The following is an 18,018-nucleotide window of genomic DNA, read 5'->3' as shown; positions in this document are numbered from 1 at the left end:
AAAGCTCTTGTTTGGGGAACTGTATGTTATTCTCAGCTCTGTGGCTTCAACTGTGATTTCCAGCTCTTAGCATTACTGGTGAAGGTCACTGGGGTGCTAGTCATGCACACCAGCATCTTGCCTGGGGATATAGTCAGGGGAGCGGGGGAGGGCCAGATGGTGGGCTGAGAGTGCCTGATGGTGTGTGGGTGTTTGTGTGTGTGAACGTGTGTGTGCCTGTGACAGGCCTGTACTAGTGCATGCCGTTGTACGTAGCACAGTCCTGAGGAACAACCCAGTGGGACTAATGTTACACGGATGCCATGCTGTGCTGTGCTTAGTCGCTCAGTCGTGTCCGACTCTGCGACCCCATGGACTGCAGCCCACCAGGCTCCTCTGTCCATGGGATTCTCCAGGCTAGAGTACTGGAGCGGGTTGCTATTCCCTCCTCCAGGGGATCTTCCCAACTTAGGGATCGAACCCAGGTCTCCCACATTGCAGGCAGATTCTTTACCATCTGAGCCACCTGTTCCGTGGATTTTGATCAGAGAGAAGACCCTGGTTTTAATGTGAGCAGTTTGCTTTCTTACTTTTCCTAAGGGGCTGGAAGGGGATGGGAGGTAAATGTTTCTGAGATTTGTTTATTTACGGCTGCCCTAGGTCTCCGTTGCTGCCTTTCTCTAGCTGTGGCGGGCGGGGCTGCTCTCAGCTGCGGTGCCTGGGCTTCTCATTGCGGTGGCTTCTCCTGCTGCAGAGCAGGGGCTCCAGAGCGTGTGTGGCTCACGGGCTTAGCTGCTCTGCGGCATGTGGGATCCTTCTGGGCTTGGGATCAAGCCAGGGTCTCCTGCATTGACAGGTAGACTCTTCACCACGGAGCCACCGGGGGAAACGCTGGTAACTGATTTTAAATGCAGAGAAGGCATATATTTTTAAAGCTTTCTTGATTAGGTTCAGAACAGCTGAAATCATTTAAGAATATTGTCCGTAATGTTCACTTGGCAGAAACTATATAAGTGACATCCACCGAACAGACTACACAGCATCTCTTAATGACAGCCGTGGCACAGTCTGTCCAAAGAAAGAGTGAAAGTCGCTCAGTTGGGTCCGACTCTTTGCAACCCCATGGACTGTACAGTCTATGGACTTCTCCAGGTCAGAATGCTGAAGGGGGTAGCCGTTCCCTTCTCCAGGGGATCTTCCCAATCCAGGGACTGAACCCAGGTCTCCTGCATTGCAGGTGGATACTCTACCGGCTGAGCTACCAGGGAAGCCCTTGTCCATGATGGTCGGATGGTCCTTCTTTCCTCCCTTCCTCTGATGCAGTCTTGCCTGGCCTCGGCTCTGTGGACGTTTTGGGCTGGAGATTGTCTTGAGACCTGTCCTGTGCATTGTGGGATGTTTAGCAGCTCCCCTGGCCTCACTAAATGCCATTATCATCAGTATCTCCCGTATGAGAGCCAATAACGTATCCAGACATTATTACACGTCTCCTCGAGGGCAAAACTGTCCCAGCTAAGAAACTTGACTCTGCTGGGATTTAAGGGATCAATTGTGCCACAGGTCCCAAGGGGCGCATCCGGCCCCCTGGATGAATCTTCCTCACAAGCTCTTCACGGCCAGTGCTGTTCCTGCTCAGAGTTCTCTTCTCTCAGATGGGGCCTTAGAGAGGGCTTTAGAAACTTATACTCTGGAAATGAGATTGTTGTCTGTGTGCTGATCATGTCTGACTCTTTGAGACCCCAAGTTCTCCAGGCAAGAATACTGAAGTGGGTTGCCATGCCCTCCTCCAGGGAATCTTCTCGACCCAGGGATTGAACCCAGGTCTCCTGCTTGGCAGGTGGATTCTTTACCACTGGCACCACCTGGGAAGCCCAGGAATAAGATCATTCTAGCTATTAAGGGAACATGCCTGGAGTCTTGATTCTGATGATATACCCAAAGATAGTTGGTTCCACTATTCTTCAGCAGGCAAACCATCTCAGCACTATCTCTAGCTAGCCCATCGGGGATTAATCTAATGTATGATTTTTCCTCTTTCTTGTCAATCTTTTATAACTGGCCAATGTCCCTTAGGTGTCTCCTGTTGCCATCTGAGATGAATATTTTAATGGCCCTTAAAATGCATCTTCACAGTTTCCTAAAACAGCAAGACTATCAAATTGCCTAAAATATAACTACTTAAAATACTGCCTGGATAATGTTTACCTTTTAAACATTTTTAAGGTAGCTTTAACAGAGTCTCTTTTTGTCTTTCTGGCAAACTTTGATCACAGGAAGCTTCTGGGAATCTGACTGCTACTTTGGGACGGGCATTCATTTACAAACTTCTGTATGCAGGGATCTTTGTAGGGAGACTTGTCATTTGTCCAGTGGGATTTGGTTGAGGTAGGCTGAGTATTGTGGGACTCAGTATGGAAGTCTGGAAATAAGGTGCGCATGTGTTTTGAGGATTTACTGTATGCTGGACACTGGGTTGTGGGCTTTACCTAGAGTATGCTCTCAAGGTCTCAAAGTAAGCTCTATGGTTTCTCCAGTAGTCATGTATGGATGTGAGAGTTGGACCATAAGGAAAGCTGAGCACTGAAGAATTGATGCTTTTGAACTGTGGTGTTGGAGAAGACTCTTGAGAGTCCCTTGGACTCCAAGGATATCAAACTAGTCAATCCTAAAGGAAATCAGTCCTGAATATTCATTGGAAGGATAGACGCTGAAGCTCCAATACTTTGGCCACCTGATGCAAAGAACTGACTCACTGGAAAAGACCCTGATGCTGGGAAAGGTTGAAGGCAGGAGGAGAAGGAGACAACAGAGGATGAGATGGTTGAGTGGCATCACTGACGTGATGGACATGAGTTTGAGCAGGCTCCAGGAGTTGGTGATGGACAGGGAATTCTGGCATGCTGCAGTCCATGGGGTGGCAAAGAGTCAGACATGAGTGAGTGACTGAACTGAACTGAAGCTTTCAAGGGATAATTCTTACCTTCTTAATTGTGAGATTGGAAAGCTTTAACTGGTTCTGTGAGCTCTCCAAGATCACTCAGTCCATAAGTGACTGCAGAGATTCCAAACCAAATCTCCCATCCCAATGAGCACACGTAGACTTCGCTTTCCCACCATCCTTCCTTCCCTCTTTCTCTTGTAAGGCAGGATAGTGTCTGATGGTTCAGAAGAGTCTTTCATGAAAGCTTTAGTAAGACCTGGGGACAGACAAAGATGGCTAGTTGAGAAAAAACCTAATATTGGCCCTGTCTTTATCTGCAATCAAAGGGCTTTGGTTTTCCAGCTTTATCTCATCTGTGGACACTTTGAATTGGCCTGTTGCCTCAGATTCTTCTCTCTGCACTGGCTCTAGCTCCTGAATCTGGCTCTTTGTTGTCAGACATCTCTTGCTTGGTGTTCTCTTCTGCAGATTAATCTAGGGCTGAAGCCCCCTTGCTCGTGTCTGCTGTGTGATTAATGTGAAGGTGAACTTGTAGAAGAGGGCCTTGTACTGTCCTGGCGGCTGACTGGTCTGGGCCCACCTCTGCAAGCGGAGTTGCCAGGCAGACTGCATTCTCCACTCTTCCATTCATTTCTGTCCTGTGTGCAACCCACTCGATGTTGACAGTAAGAGGAACACACAGCTCTAAGCCCAGCTTCTTGGCAGATGGTCTTGTCTTCCTAAGGCAACTCTCCTTTTTCTGGATTCATCAGATTGCCTCAGTGGTTTTGAGAAGCTGGGCTTTGAGGGCATTAATGTCAAGATTTTAATTCCCACGGGGGATTTAACTCAGTCTTAAACTCATGGAAGGGCTTCCCTGATGGCTCAGTGGTAAAGAATCTGCCTGCAAATGCAGGAGACGCAGGAGACATGGATTCGATCCCTGGTTTGGGAAAGCTCCCTGGAGAGGGAAATGGCAGCCCACTCGAGTATTCTTGCCTGGAGAATCCCATGGACAGAGGAGCCTGGTGGGCTACAGTCCATGAGGTCGCTAAAGAGTCAGACATGACTTAGTGACTAAATAACAAGGACAAACTCCAGGAAAGTGGTGGGAGAAGCTCTTCCTAAACCACCCTCCAGTCGAGGAAAGTCTCTGGAATGTTTGTATGGATATTCCTTACCCGCTGGGTCACGCCCATGAAAGAGATGGTTGCTTCCTAGAATCCCAGGGATTTGGGGAAGAAAACATTTTATTATTTGTTTATTTTCTTGACCAAGTCATGCAGCACGTGGGATCCTCGTTCCCTGACCAGGCATCGAACCTGGGCCCCCCCGCATTGGACCCATGGAGTCTTAACCTCTGGGCCACCAGGAAAGTCCCACAAAAACATTTTATATCTTTGCATTTTGAAAGTACTGACAGTCCAGTAGTGCCTTAGTGTGTATGGTAACTGGTTTTTAAAACTTCCAGGCACTTCTGAGTTATGAATTTAATCCAAGAATTTTATTAATACTCATAGTTTATTAGTATCATAAAACCAGCCTAATAGGTGGATGATTGCCCATATTCACCCTTCATCACCAATTTTCACAGGGTGCTTTGGGTCTTTGGAGGACACTCATATAATAGAATAATAATCCTTTACCCTTTTATAGAATTCTCCTCTTTTTTAATATTACATTTATCAATATTAAAAAACACACCTTTTTTTCTTTTACACTTAGCCTCATGCTAGTTCTGGGAACCAAGCAAGTAATAAAGCACTCTAGAGTAGCTTCTGACAAGTTGTTTTTCAGTCACCAAGTCACGTCTGACTCTTTGCAACCCCGTGGACTGCAGCACGCCAGGCTTCTCTGTCCCTCACTACCTCCCGGAGTTTGCCCAAGTTCATGTCCATTGAATCGGTGATGCCATCCAACCATCTCATCCTCTGTTTCCCTCTTCTCCTTCTGCCTTCAATCTTTCACAGCATCAGGGTCTCTGACAAATTAGGCTTCTAAAAATTGAGGGATGCCATGGGTGACCTGAGTCTGCGCAGTGCAGAGCGGGGTGTGTGGTCTGTGACTGGTATGTCAGTGGTCGTTGATAAATTCTAAGCCACTTTTGAACTTCTTGTTTTAGGAGAGGGAGAGTGTTTAGGATACGTCATTACTGAGAGGTGTGCCGGTGCTCTGAACCTTAACCCCAGACAGGCTGCTCCCTTGGGGGTGACAGCATGGGAGCCATGGTGTGGTCGCCCTGCTAAGCAGGCTCTGGTGGCTTTGAGTAAGAAAGGGCTGCCTGAATTGATGGAGCCCAGGAAATGTACATTCTTGTTAGAGGAAGTACACTTTATTTTGGGGGAGAAAATACTTTGAATTTTATTGATATTTTCTGAGAAGAGCTGTGTTTATGCATCGTAGCATTTTGACTTAATGATTTTGCGCTGTATTTTGAAAGTTTACTGCTGAGTTTAGTCTCTTGTTAAGACAGAGCTGTGGTTCTCACCCTGTGGATGCGGTTCCCTGAATCTTTCCTTGCATCAAGCATTGTTGGTAGACAGAATACTGCTGTGCTCAGTTGCTCAGTCGTGTCCAACTCTTTGAGAATCCATGGGCTGTAGTGCACCAGGCTCCTCTGTCCATGGAGACTCTCCAGGCAAGAATGCTGGAGTGGGTTGCCATGCCCTTCTCCAGGGGATCTTTCCAACCCAGGGATTGAAACCAGGTCTCCGGCATTGCAGGCGGATTCTTTACCAGCTGAGCCACCAGGGAAGCCCAAGAATACTGGTGTGGGTAGCCTATCCCTTCTCCAGGGGATCTTCCCGACCCAAGGACTGAGCCCTGGTCTCCTGCTTAGCAGGCAGATTCTTTACCATCACCAGGAAATCGGGTAATCATCAGTAATCCACTCAAGTTCATTTAAAAATATGATTCCTGGATTCATAGTTCCTTTTTTTCTTTATATGTTTTCATAATCAGTGGCACCTCAGTTCAGTTCAGTTCAGTCACTCATTCTTGTCCGACTCTTTGTGACCCCATGAATCACAGCACGCCAGGCCTCCCTGTCCATCACCAACTCCTGGAGTTCACCCAAACTCATGTCCATCGAGTTGGTGATGCCATCCAGCCATCTCATCAATGGCACCTAATGTCCTATTCATGTGTGGGAATTGAGGATTTTTTCTTTTAATGTTTACAAGGGATTTCCATCATAAGAAAAGCTGACTATAAAAGTAGAGAGCAAGCCTGTCTTTTCAGATCAGCATATTTCCGTAGAATTAACAGTTTTGTCCTGGCCATAGTCACTGTTTCAGAGAAGGTCTTTTTTCATTTAAGGTGACCCCAAGAGTATGTTGGATTCTTTAGAGCCTCCTTTAACTTTTTCTTTATGCCTGTTTTGTTCTAGTGGGGTAAAAATATACATAACATAAAATTTGCCATTTTAATCATTTTTTAAAATTAATTAAAAAAAATTTATTGGCCACACCACACGACATTAGGGGGATCTTAGTTCCCCGACCAGGGATTGAACCCGTGCCCCGTGCTGGGGAAGCTCACAGTCTTAACTGCTGGGCTGCAGTGGAAGTCCCCCATTTCAACCATTTTTAACGGACACTGCAGTGGCATTAAGTGCGCCGGCTCTGTTGTGCCATCCTCGTCACCATCTGCCTCCACTGTAACTGAAACTCTGCCCACTGAACAGTAGCTCCTCCTTCTCCCCAGCCCCCAGCAGTCTCTACTGCACTTTCTTTCTCTATGAATTTGGCTGCTCTAGAAACTCCCAAGGGACTCGCACAGTACTTGTCCTTTCCTGACCGGTTTATTTCCCTTAACACGATGTCCGTAAGGATTCGCGCATGTTGCGGCAGGTGTCAGCCTTACCTTCCTTTTTAGGCGGAATGCGTTCCCCGGTAGATATGGACCACGTTCTGCTTATCCAGTCATCCGTCTGTTGGTGGGCTCTTGGGTTGCTTGGCCTTTCAACAATTGGGAATAATGCCACTTTGGCCGTGGATGCGCAAGTGTCTGTTCGAGGCCCTGTTTTTAATTCCTTTGGGGGTACAGCCAGGGATGGGATGGCGGACCATGTGGGGATTCTGTTTTATTTTGTGAGGAGCTGCACTCTGTCCCCTTCCCACCAGCTGCTGCACATCTTCACCAGCCCTTGCTCTTTCCTTTTTCTTTAACTTTTATAGGCCACAGAGACTGACGTGCTGGCTGTCCCCTTCAGTCGTGGGGGACAGAGTGGACAGGCTGGGCCCCGCCCACCTCCTTTCCACCTGCCCCCCAGCCTCCCCTCCGGCAAAGTCTCCATCCCCGGGCATGTCCCCACCCTGCTCCCCTGGCCCTGGCTGCCTGCCTGGACCTCTGTGGGCCACTGACGCCTGGTTTCCGCCTGGCCCTGCTGCTCTGAAAGCCTTGCCTTCGCCTCATAGGGATTCAGTCACCAGCTGCCCACTGTGCCCGCTCCTTCATACCTCTCCCCAGGTCAGCTGCCTAATCAGTAATCAAATAAGGCCTCCTGTGTTCTCCGCATGGTGGGGGTATATGACAGTAAAGACGAACAGTCCCTTCTCCCAAGGAGGAAACAGACGTGATGAAGACCAGTGTCCATCATGAGGCCAGGGCCGGGCAGATGGCCTCAGAAGTCATTCAGCCTCAGGGCATAAGCCTTGAGCTGTCACTTACCAGCCATGTGACTCCGGGCAGTGCCTCAGGTTTCTTGTTTGAAAAATGGAGATTAAAAACAGGAGCTACTGCTTTGGGCACTTAGTTGATGCATGAGAGCAATGCCTGGCATCTGCATAGCACCTAGTAGATGTTACTTACTGTTTAGCTTCGGGAGCTCAGGGTGGGGCCTTGTGAATTCCAACTTGTGTATTTGACATCACATGTCTTCAGTGATGCACCTGTCTTATGTAGCTAATGGATTATTCTCTTTAATTAAAACATAAAGGCTTTGAAGCTAAGGGATACTCTGCCTTTCTTTTACTTTTCTTCTTTTTCTGCGAGATCCTTGCTTCCTAACCAGGGATTGAACCCAGGTGCCCTGCAGTGGAAGTGCAAAGTTCTAACTGCTGGACTGCCAGAGAGTTCTCCTCTGCCTTCCTTTCTCTGTCTGCCTCTGGCACCTGCTGAGTACTAAGTGCTTTGCCTGCATAGTCACTCAGTCGTGTCCAGCTCTTTGTGAGCCCGTGGACTGTGGCCCGCCAGACTCCTCTGTCCATGGGATTCTCCAGACAAGAAGGTAGCTATTTCTTTCTCCAGGGCATCTTCCTGACCCGGGGATTGAGCCCAGGTCTCCTGCATTGCAGGTGGATTCGGAGCGGGTTGCCATTTCTTTCTCCAGGGTATCTTTCCAAACCCAGGGATCAAACCTTCGTCTCTTGCATCTTCTGCATTGGCAGGCAGATTCTTTACCACTGAGCCACCTGGGAAGTGCTTCCAAGGCATTCAATAAGTACATATTGATGGTGAATTGGAAAGAGAAACAAACAGATTCCTTTCCACACACCCAACATGTGCAGGCTCTGCAGTGGCCCCAGGGAACCTGACTGAAGAAGGGACTCTTACTAAGGCAGCCTTTGGCACTACCCTTTGAGGGGATGGACGTGGAGGTGGGTGGGGCTGGGGAAATGAAGCGGACGAGCAGTAACATACAAAGGGACTCTGATGGACAGGAGGAGTTGGGCCTGGGATGGAGCTCCAGCATCAGTTATTACCTTTGGAGGAAAAGATGCACTGGGCATGAATCAGCAAAGGGAGAATCCGGAAGGTCTGAGTGAGCTCCTGCCGTTTGTCTGAGCGAGGGGAGAGGCTGTGCCGTTCATTAGTCACAGCTGCTTAGGCAGATGTGTCCGTGGTGTTCCACTACGGAACACGGAGACACGCGGGTGAAAAGAAAGTGAAAGGAGGAAAATGAATCTATGTTAGCTACACGTTGGCTGCCTCTTCACTTGCATGTGCTCTTACTAGACCTAGACACACAGGGCTGTACATATTTTTATAAAGCAGCAAGGAGTTCCAAGACTTTCCTCCCCAAAGATACCTGGCTCCTCAAATGTCAGCTGGGGACCCCCGTGGAAGATGGATTTTGCTGTGCTGCTGTTCATAGACTGCGTTCTTGCCACCAGGGCTCCCCTTAGACTGAGCAATGTCCTTTGGGTTAGTTTTTTTCCAGTCCTTGGCAGAAGTGATTTTACTGTAAACAACATCAACACCATTTCTACCTGCGCCTGGGGAATAGTTGAAGGGCTTGTGTTAGATTGTTATTATTCATATTTGGCTGTCTCCACATCCACATTCCGCACCCACCTCGCTTCTGTCTCACGGTTAAATACAGATGAACGTGATCGGCATCTCGTATCAGTTACCGGGATCTTCCCTTGCAATTCGATCAACGCTTTACACTTTAGTTTGAACACGTAGAAACGGGAATCTAGAGCTTGCAGTTAAGAAAAAAAAGCAAAGGAATTTATGCATGATTTTTAAGGATAGCACAGGATAGCACAGAAGCTTCTGTGTGATTTTTTTTTTTCAAAATGAATTTTATCAAGGACGGTAACAGAGTTGGCACCAAAACTAACAAGAAAGCAAACATCAACATTTGAAACGAAACGCATGCCATCTAAGTGCCATATGGCGTGCTGGCCGTGTTAGCACCATTTTCTTTTTGGCTTTCATCCTTTTCCTGACATCGCTGTCTTGCCTCTGTTGCTCTTTAAAAAAAGTCTCAGTCGTCCTTAGCCCTTTGATTCTGTATGTCCGGTGGGTGTCTTTCTCTCCTGCCTTCCCTTTGGAGGCCTGTCAACTGTTCCTCCAGGGAAGAAGGGGAAGAAGACCTGTCCAGATGGCTGGATAAACATGTGACACCTGCTTCTAGGAGCCTCTCCGGGGGGTAGTTGGAGGGTTAGATGAGACCTCTCTCTGCCTGAAAAATGGGCATGCTGCTTTCTGTCTCTTTTCTAGTGTTTTAAAAAGTGATCACGTCTTTAGCTTTAATAGTATTTTGAGAAATATCTTGAATTCAGGTTCTCTCCCATTATTAGGGAAACAGCAACAGGAAAAGAACTCACCAACCAGACTGTGAGGAAAGTTCCTCTTGGTCAAATTGTTTTAAACAATGAGTGGAAGAGGTGTGGGAGATTAAGGAACGAAATTCTGGTTCCAAACTAAGAGTCGTGGAGATGAAGTGTACAGCGGGGGGAATACAGTCAGGAACACTGGAACGTCTCCATGCAGCGACAGATGGTAACTAGATGTGGCGTGGCGATCCCTTTGTAATATACAGAGATAGCGAACCACTGGACTGTGCACCCGGAACTAATGTAAGTGTTGTAGGTCAACTACGCTTCAAAAATTCATTAAAAAAAATTAGCTTTTCACAATTAAAAGTAAGATCCTTGATGATAGTGTTTGGGGAGAAATCTCTGCATCCACAGGGGAAATTCCAAAGGCCTGTGTGTTTGGCCCAAAGGGCAGCCCTCTTCCATCTCCAGATTTCTGCATGTTTGTGCACACGCTCAGTCGCTCAGTGGCATCAGACTGTGCGACCCCACAGACTGTAGCCCACCAGGCTCCTCTGTCCAACGAATTTTCCAGGCAAGAATACTGGAGTGGGTTGCCATTTCCTACTCTAGAGATCTTCCCAAACCCAGGGGTTGAACCCCATTTTCTGTGTCCCCAGCATTGGTAGGTGGATTCTTTACCACTGAGCCACCTGGGAAGCCTCCTACACAGTTCAGTAAACCCAATACTGAATCAGACCTCTCCTTCTTCAAAGTGCTAGGCAATATTCTTACTGCCTTTATTTCACCTGAAATTGCCCAACACCTCCTTTTAGAACAACGATTTATTACTATTCCTTTACTACATGCAAACGAATTTCACAGGTAGTACAACTTAACCTACACACCATTTTCTAACTGCAAGATGAAGGAAAAATAAAAGCAAGGTAATTTATAATAAAGGAATCATATTTTTGTAATAGGTGCTTGGTCATGAATCCCTGGGAGACACAAGGACATGGTTAGACCTTGCATCTATTAATACATGTCAGATGCAGAGGCCGGGCCAGGTGTGTTACATCAGTGACGAAGCTGCCATGGGGACTTTCTTGCCAGGGCTGTGGTTTTCCAAGATAGAGAGCAGTTGTTGGCAAAGTTCCAAACTTGTCAAAATTCAGCCTTCTTGCTGAATTTTAAGTTGGAGTCATAGTCTTAGGAAATTCAGCCTGTATCAAAACTGTGCAAAAAGAACTGTGTGTGTGTGTTTACCTGGAAGGGAGTTATGTTCTCAGCTCATGAATATTCCTCACTGGGTTATTCATATTAAATTTGAGATAATCCTTTGACTTATGACACTAACTCCCCACCCATTATGTGCCAGGAGGGCCCCATCCAGTGGTAACAACCACAAACATCCTCACAGATTTACCAGTCACTTTCTGCTGCTGCTGCTGCTGCTAAGTCACTTCAGTCGTGTCCGACTCTGTCGACCCTGTAGACGGCAGCCCACCAGGCTCCGCCGTCCCTGGGATTCTCCAGGCAAGAACACTGGAGTGGGTTGCAATTGCCTTCTCCAATGCAGGAAAGTGAAAAGTGGAAGAAGTCGCTCAGTAGTGTCCGACTCTTAGCGACCCCATGGACTACAGCCCACCAGGCTCCTCCATCCATGGGATTTTCCAGGCAAGAGTACTGGAGTGGGGTGCCATTGCCTTCTCCGAGTCACCTCCTAGGGTGTTATAAACCAAATGGGGTTATAAAAAAAAATTCAGGAAGCGCCTGTATAACTTTCAGGAATATAAAGAGTTGCTTTTGCCTTTTCTCCAGGTACTAAGAAATAGGGAGCGAGTGTAGAAAAACACACCAAGCAGGGCCCCCTGGATGCAGGGTTAGGGGGACAACGTGCAGGAAGATGGCAGTTCGGGGAGACAGGGGAAGGTGAAAGGAACGCGGATGGCAGGAAGCAGGGCTCGGTAACGGAGCGGGCGGAGGTGGCCTACAGGAGGTCATATCCGGACAGCGTTCAGAGGGGTAAGACGGAGTTCTGCCCAGCATGAAAGGGGAAGAAGATCCCAGCGAATGGGACAGCCTGGAAAATGACACAGGAAGTGGGGAGGTGCAGGGTTTGGGCACCGATACATGATCAGCCCCTTGGAGGGTAAGATACAGGAAGATGCGGAGTGTAGACCCGCTCAGGGGGCGGCGTGTGCCTCAGAGAGACGCAGAGTGTAGACCCGACTGAGGGGGCGGCGTGTGCATCAGAAAGACTCCGAGTGTAGACCCGACTCAGGGGGCGGCGTGTGCCTCAGAGAGACGCAGACTGTAGACCCGACTGAGGGGGCGGCGTGTGCATCAGAAAGAAGCCGAGTGTAGACCCGACTCAGGGGGCAGCATGTGCCTCAGAGAGACGGGGAGTGTAGACCCAACTCAGGGGGCGGCATGTGTGTGCCAGGAGCGGGGCTCCCCAGCAGCTGTGCTCAGGAAGGGGCTTGCCGCATCCCAGGACGAGCAGGCGGTGCTGTGGGTGGCCTGGAGGCTGGCACCACACTTCCTATAACTATCCATCCCAGGAGAGGATAGAGCCTCTTCTATGCCACAGTTGAAACTAGCTGGAATTTTTAACAAGACTCTTTTTTTTTGAAGATTTAGGAATGTCAGAGGGATATTACCTAAAGCAGTTAAATCACATCTGATTGTAGTTCTGCCTGATCTTCAGAGTCTAGGATTCCAGCAGGGAACCCATTCCAGGCCACGTCCCTGACCTGCCTCCAAGCAGCTGAAGCCAGTTTATCCTGACCTCCAGGAGTGGCAGTTTAGCTGAATCAAGAGACACCAAAAATGGCTACTTTAAACAAAAAATAAAAATAAAAACAAATTTAAAGCTATTGTGTAGCTACCGAATTCTTAAGATGGACGGAGACCTAGACTTGGGAGGTACCCAGGCAAGAGCCATGACCCAATCATGCCATAGAACTAAACCTGTAAGATGCCACAACTGTGTCTGCCGGGCAGACAGCACCAAGCCCTGCTGCCCCCTGATTCTGGGCCCCCGATGCTGCTACAACTGCCTTTGTGACCATCCCTGGAAATGGGATATAATACCACCATTGGGGCCACCAGTCCCAGAATGGAGTCCGCATGGTCCTTGCCTCTTTCTGTAACACCAGGGGTGTGCTGACTGCTGCCATCCTGCCCCTCTCTCCCCTGGAAGCGCCTTTCTGGTCCTATTCAACTCCACCTTGATTTGTGGCAAGGTTCTCGCTCCTCATCTCTACTCCACGCAGTGTCTCGGTCCCTCAGTCTTCTTTGAAGAGACTCAGGAGGATCCAGGACTCTTGGGAGGTGGGCTGTGCACAGGTGGTGAAGCAGGTGGTCCCGCCGCAGGGGAGAGCTCTGCATCAGACCCCTGCCTCCCTGCCTCTGGTCCTGCACTCTGAGGGTTCTGCCTGGCAGAACCTAGGGAGACTCAGTCCCTCTCAGCTTCCTTCCTCTCCAGGCTGAGTGGGCGTTCTACCCTCTATCTGGGTCCATCCCTAGCTAAGTCTTATCCAGTCTCTGGGAGATGAAGAAATGGTTACATGCCTCTGAGAATCTTCACCCCTCATTTAAGAATGGTCTTTGGGATTCCAGAGAGAGAAAGGGGGGCACAGAAAACAACCTTCAGATGAACACTTCAGGACCCGCTCTGCCACACCTGCTCTCTGCTGCCTGGCTCAGGGTCTGGCTTCCGTCTCTCTGGCTGGATGAGCTGGGGTTACATGCGTCTGTCCTTGCAGTAGGGAGACCAGGGAAGTGAGTCGCTGGCATTCTTCAGCTTCTGTGCTGGGAAGAGGTCTCTGTCTTTCACTAGACCAAAGAAGGGGGCTCAGATGATGGGCAGACAAAAAGGAATGACCGGTACCCTCTAACGTGGTCATGTCCTAGGATCTGATTCCATCACGACGTGAGAGTATCGTGGTTAGTTGGCCTTCAATAGCGTCACGATGGTCTTGACCAGCACACTCCCAGTGGGGTGTCACCAGGGTGGGTCCAGTTCCATTTTCTAGTCTTTTCTCAACATGAGGAGAACATCAGAAGGCCTGGATGTCTTTTTTTTTAAACATTGTCTTTGGGGGTCTCCGTTTCTGGTTCTCTCTGGAGAATTATTCACGTAAGAGCATGCACATCTCTGTTCAACACTTGGCAGGATTGAAGTCATCTAAAACTGTATGAGAAGGAGAATATGTTTCTAAAGAAATTGTCGTCTGCAGAGACGCAGCCCCTGCCTAAGCGTGGGCCACTGTGTATTACTTTTTCTTACGGAGCATGTGATGTTCACGCCTGCTATCATCTGCAAGGCTAAACAGCCTCGTTGTGTCATGAAAGATGAAGGAATTAATATACTTTTGTCATTACAGTAAGCTCCATTAAAGGGTTTGTATATAACTTAATTCTCTTACAAGGAAAAGCTATGCAAATGAACTAATAACAGGGACACTTATTGTGTGTGTTCACTTATAATACAAATAGGATTCCGACTGGTCATGTCTAATCAAATCCACATTCTAATGGAATCCATTCTAATCAAATTAAAGAACAATGCTGCTTTTTAATAATCGTGGAAGAATGGTCGATGCATAAGTAGAGATGAGTTATGGACTTATTTGCCCACAGTGTGTGCACACCTGGGAGGCCCGTGAGGCATTTGTGTAAATTTTGATACAAAGAGGACAAGTCTATCAGGGAGTCAGGATGCCCACCTTGCATGACTGCCATGAGGTTATCAATGAAAACTTCATTAGGAGCGGGAACCAACCAAAGTATGTCAAGTCTGAGTTCATTAGCACCTCCTCAGCCTCCTTCAGGGATGCTTCTCTCCAGCACCAGTCTGCCGCCTTGACTCATTTGCAGTAACCCCCTTTACTACCATGGTGGTTTTAGTCGCTCAGTCATGTCCGATTCTTTGCAGCCCCATGGACTCCTCCCCATGGAGCCTGCCAGGCTCCTCTGTCCATGGGATTCTCCAGGCAAGAATACTGGCGTAGGTTGCCATTTTCTTTTCCAGGGGAACTTCCTGACTCAGGATCAAACCTGGGTCTCCTGCATTGCAGGCAGATTCTTTACTGACGAAGTCACAAGGGAAGCCCCATTACTACCACGGGTGAATAGTTTTTTTAAATTTTGATCAGAGTATAGAAGGAAATGGCAACCTACTCCAGTGTTCCTGCCTGGAGACTCCCATGGACAGAGGAGCCTGGCAGGCTGCAGTCCATGGGGTCGCAAGAGTTGGACACGACTTAGTGACTAAACCACCAACCACAGATGCTTTACAATGCTGTGTTAGCTTCTGCTGTACAGCAAGCGCATCACCCAAACATACACATCCATCCCCTCTTTCTTGGATTTCCTTCTCATTCTCCACAGATCGCTCACTAGGGTTCCCTGTGCTGTATAGATAACTGATAGTAGTCACTGATCTATTTTTATACATAGCTGTGTGTCAATCCCAATCTCCCAATTCATCACCACCCTCCTCCATATCTACAGATTTGTTCTCTATATCTGTATCTCTATTCCTGCCCTGGAAATAGGTTCATCTATACCATTATTCTAGATTCCACATATATGTGTTAATAATATACAATATTTTTTTCTCTTGGGTAGATTTTTTTTTTTAAACTTTTCATTTTATATTGAAGTATAGCCAATTAACAATGTGATAGTTTCCGGTAGACAGCAAAGAGACTCAGCCATGTATATGCATGTAACCATTTCCTCCCAGTCTCCCCTCCCATCTAGGGGGCCATATAACATTGAGCAGAGTTCCCTGTGCTATACAGTAGGTCCTTACTGGCTATCCATTTTAAATAAAGCAGTGTGTACATGTCGATCCCAAGCTCCCTAACTATCCCTTCCCCTCATACTTCCCTCTTGGGTGATCTTGGGCTGTATATATGGGCGAACAGGATAGGCATATAGCATCACCTGGTCTCTACACTCTCTTGTTTGGTGAGTGCTGTTCACTTCTCTCAAGCTGCGATGATCTGTTTGCTTGTGTGATTGTTTAATGTTTGTCTTGGCTCCACTTGGTCTGTGAGGCTGGTGGCCATTCTGTTTTGCTCACCTGTGGATTTATCTCTATAACAGATGGAAGAGTAGTGCCTGATAAATATTTATTGAATGAAAGAATAGAAAAGTTATAGGATTCGACTTCATTCACAGCTTGAGAAATATTCTGCTAAATAAAAATTCTCAGCTCTGGATGCTTCTGTCAAATTAACTCAGTGCAGGGCTTCCCAGTTTTAGATTTATTTCTGTGTGACTTTCTATGAAGCTCTGTTCCATTCTTATTTAAACTTCTCTGTTCCCAGTCTAACTAGAAAGATCAAGCATCTCTCTCGCCTCTGTTTTCTTTCTGTCTCTCAAACAGAGAGGTACAAACCCAGCTGAAAGCCTTCTTATACCTCCAAGAAGATTCTAGACCCCTAAAACCATTATTCCGTCTTGCTTTCAGAACCCCTAAGTCAGTTTCTCAACTATGCTCATCCTTCTCAAAGACTTTCTTAATTTTTCTTGCTTCTCATTGCCTCCTTTCTAGTTCACACATCTTCCCCTTATATGATTTTTTAATGCTTGTTTCATTATTTTTGTAGATTCATATGGGTGGGCATTCCTACGAGATTTCATTAAAAAGTGTGTAAAAAGAAAGAAGGAAAGAAAGAGTGTAACTATTGAGAAGGCAGTTGTTCACTACTTGCCCAATAAAACCCAGGAATTTTTACAGTTATTGACGCAGTAATACTCAGCTGCTTTTTAAGGTGTTAGCCTAAATCTGGTTAATCTTGGGGGCTTTCTTCAAATCTTCCAACAGGTAAGATAAATGAGGCCACAGAAAACACATGCTTGTTTGTCGCTTATCTTGATTCCTGGACATGTAGACAGTTATTTCAGGAAGCCCACAAATACCTCCTCCCTGGGCTACACACACCCAAGATGGGAGCATTTGAAGGCTTTCTTCCCTCCCATCCCCTTTAGATGCCCTTGGATGCTGGTTCTGGGCAACAGTGACATGGCTGAGAGATGCCAAAAAAGATGAGAAAGACTGAGGAGCTCCTTCATGAGCCCCAGTGGGGCACAGGACCACTGGACTGACCTGTGCCAGGCAGCTGCCTTCTGGCCACTGATCCCAGCTCCCCCCTCACCAAACCTGCCCCCCATCCCAGTCCCTGGGCAAGGTTCTTGTCTCTTCTTGACAGCTCCAGCCAGGACTGGTCTTTCCCAATTCCTTATCTCCTTTCAGGAAAGCATTCTTAGCAAGAGGCTCACAGTAATCTCCTTCTTTTCCTTTTTTGTTACATGTGTTCCTTCCTGGTGAGGGGCCACAGTCTAAAGTAGGGACTTCACCTTCCATTGAAAAGAATTTGCTGCATACTACATGGTCTGACCTCTTTCTCTGCCTCATAGTGGCATCATTATTGAACTATCACCCAAATTAAAACAAACAAACACATCATACCAGGGGGACTGGAGCAGGGAGACTTGAGACGATTGGGGCCTTTGAAAGAAGCAAGTAAATGGCATCCCCTCTTTTCCACCCAAGGTATGAGCCAACTGAGAAATAAGACGAACCAGATGACAGATTGAAACCCAGTGTGGTTACGTCCCCTCAGTACTGGAGAATTTGGCTTATGTCCGAGGAAAAATGGGCTTCTTCATATAATCTAAGAATTAGACAGGAGATCACAAGTGGGTGTGCCTTGAGGGCAGCTGTTTCCCAAAAGGAAAAAGAGAGGGAGACGCTGAGTTCTTAGGTCCTGTGTCAGAGTGAGAGGCTAGAGAGGGGTCACGTGTGTTACAGCACGTGGAGCCCCGTGAACAAGGGCAAAAGCATCAGGGATGGGAAGGAACATTTATTCTGTTCGGGTGCTCTTCTGTCGTGACTGCTGTGGACTGCTTGGCCAATGCACTGTGACCGTGAACCCTTGTTAGCAAGAGAAGAGCGAATCCACCTTTCAGCTGTCTGTAGCATTGTTACTGTAGTATTATTATTGTATGCTTGTGCATGTGATGGTGGAGAGGGCATTTTGGGGTGGGAACATTGTTTATTTTGCTGCTGATATCTGGGTAAAGCAAATGCAGAAGTTGGCTAGGTGA

General features: G+C 47.5%; 1 protein-coding gene across 1 annotated transcript in view; it reads left to right on the top strand.

The window, feature by feature from the left end:
* KCNK10 (potassium two pore domain channel subfamily K member 10) overlaps window positions 1-18,018 on the top strand; it is a 149,436-nt gene that overhangs the window by 115,768 nt on the left and 15,650 nt on the right. The gene's annotated exons all lie outside the window — the stretch shown is intronic.

This window comes from Bubalus kerabau, chromosome 10 (assembly GCF_029407905.1).
Source record: "Bubalus kerabau isolate K-KA32 ecotype Philippines breed swamp buffalo chromosome 10, PCC_UOA_SB_1v2, whole genome shotgun sequence".
NCBI classification, from domain to species: Eukaryota; Metazoa; Chordata; class Mammalia; order Artiodactyla; family Bovidae; genus Bubalus; species Bubalus kerabau.
The sequence above is the reverse complement of the archived record's forward strand: the minus strand, read 5'-3'. Positions and strand labels throughout refer to the sequence as shown.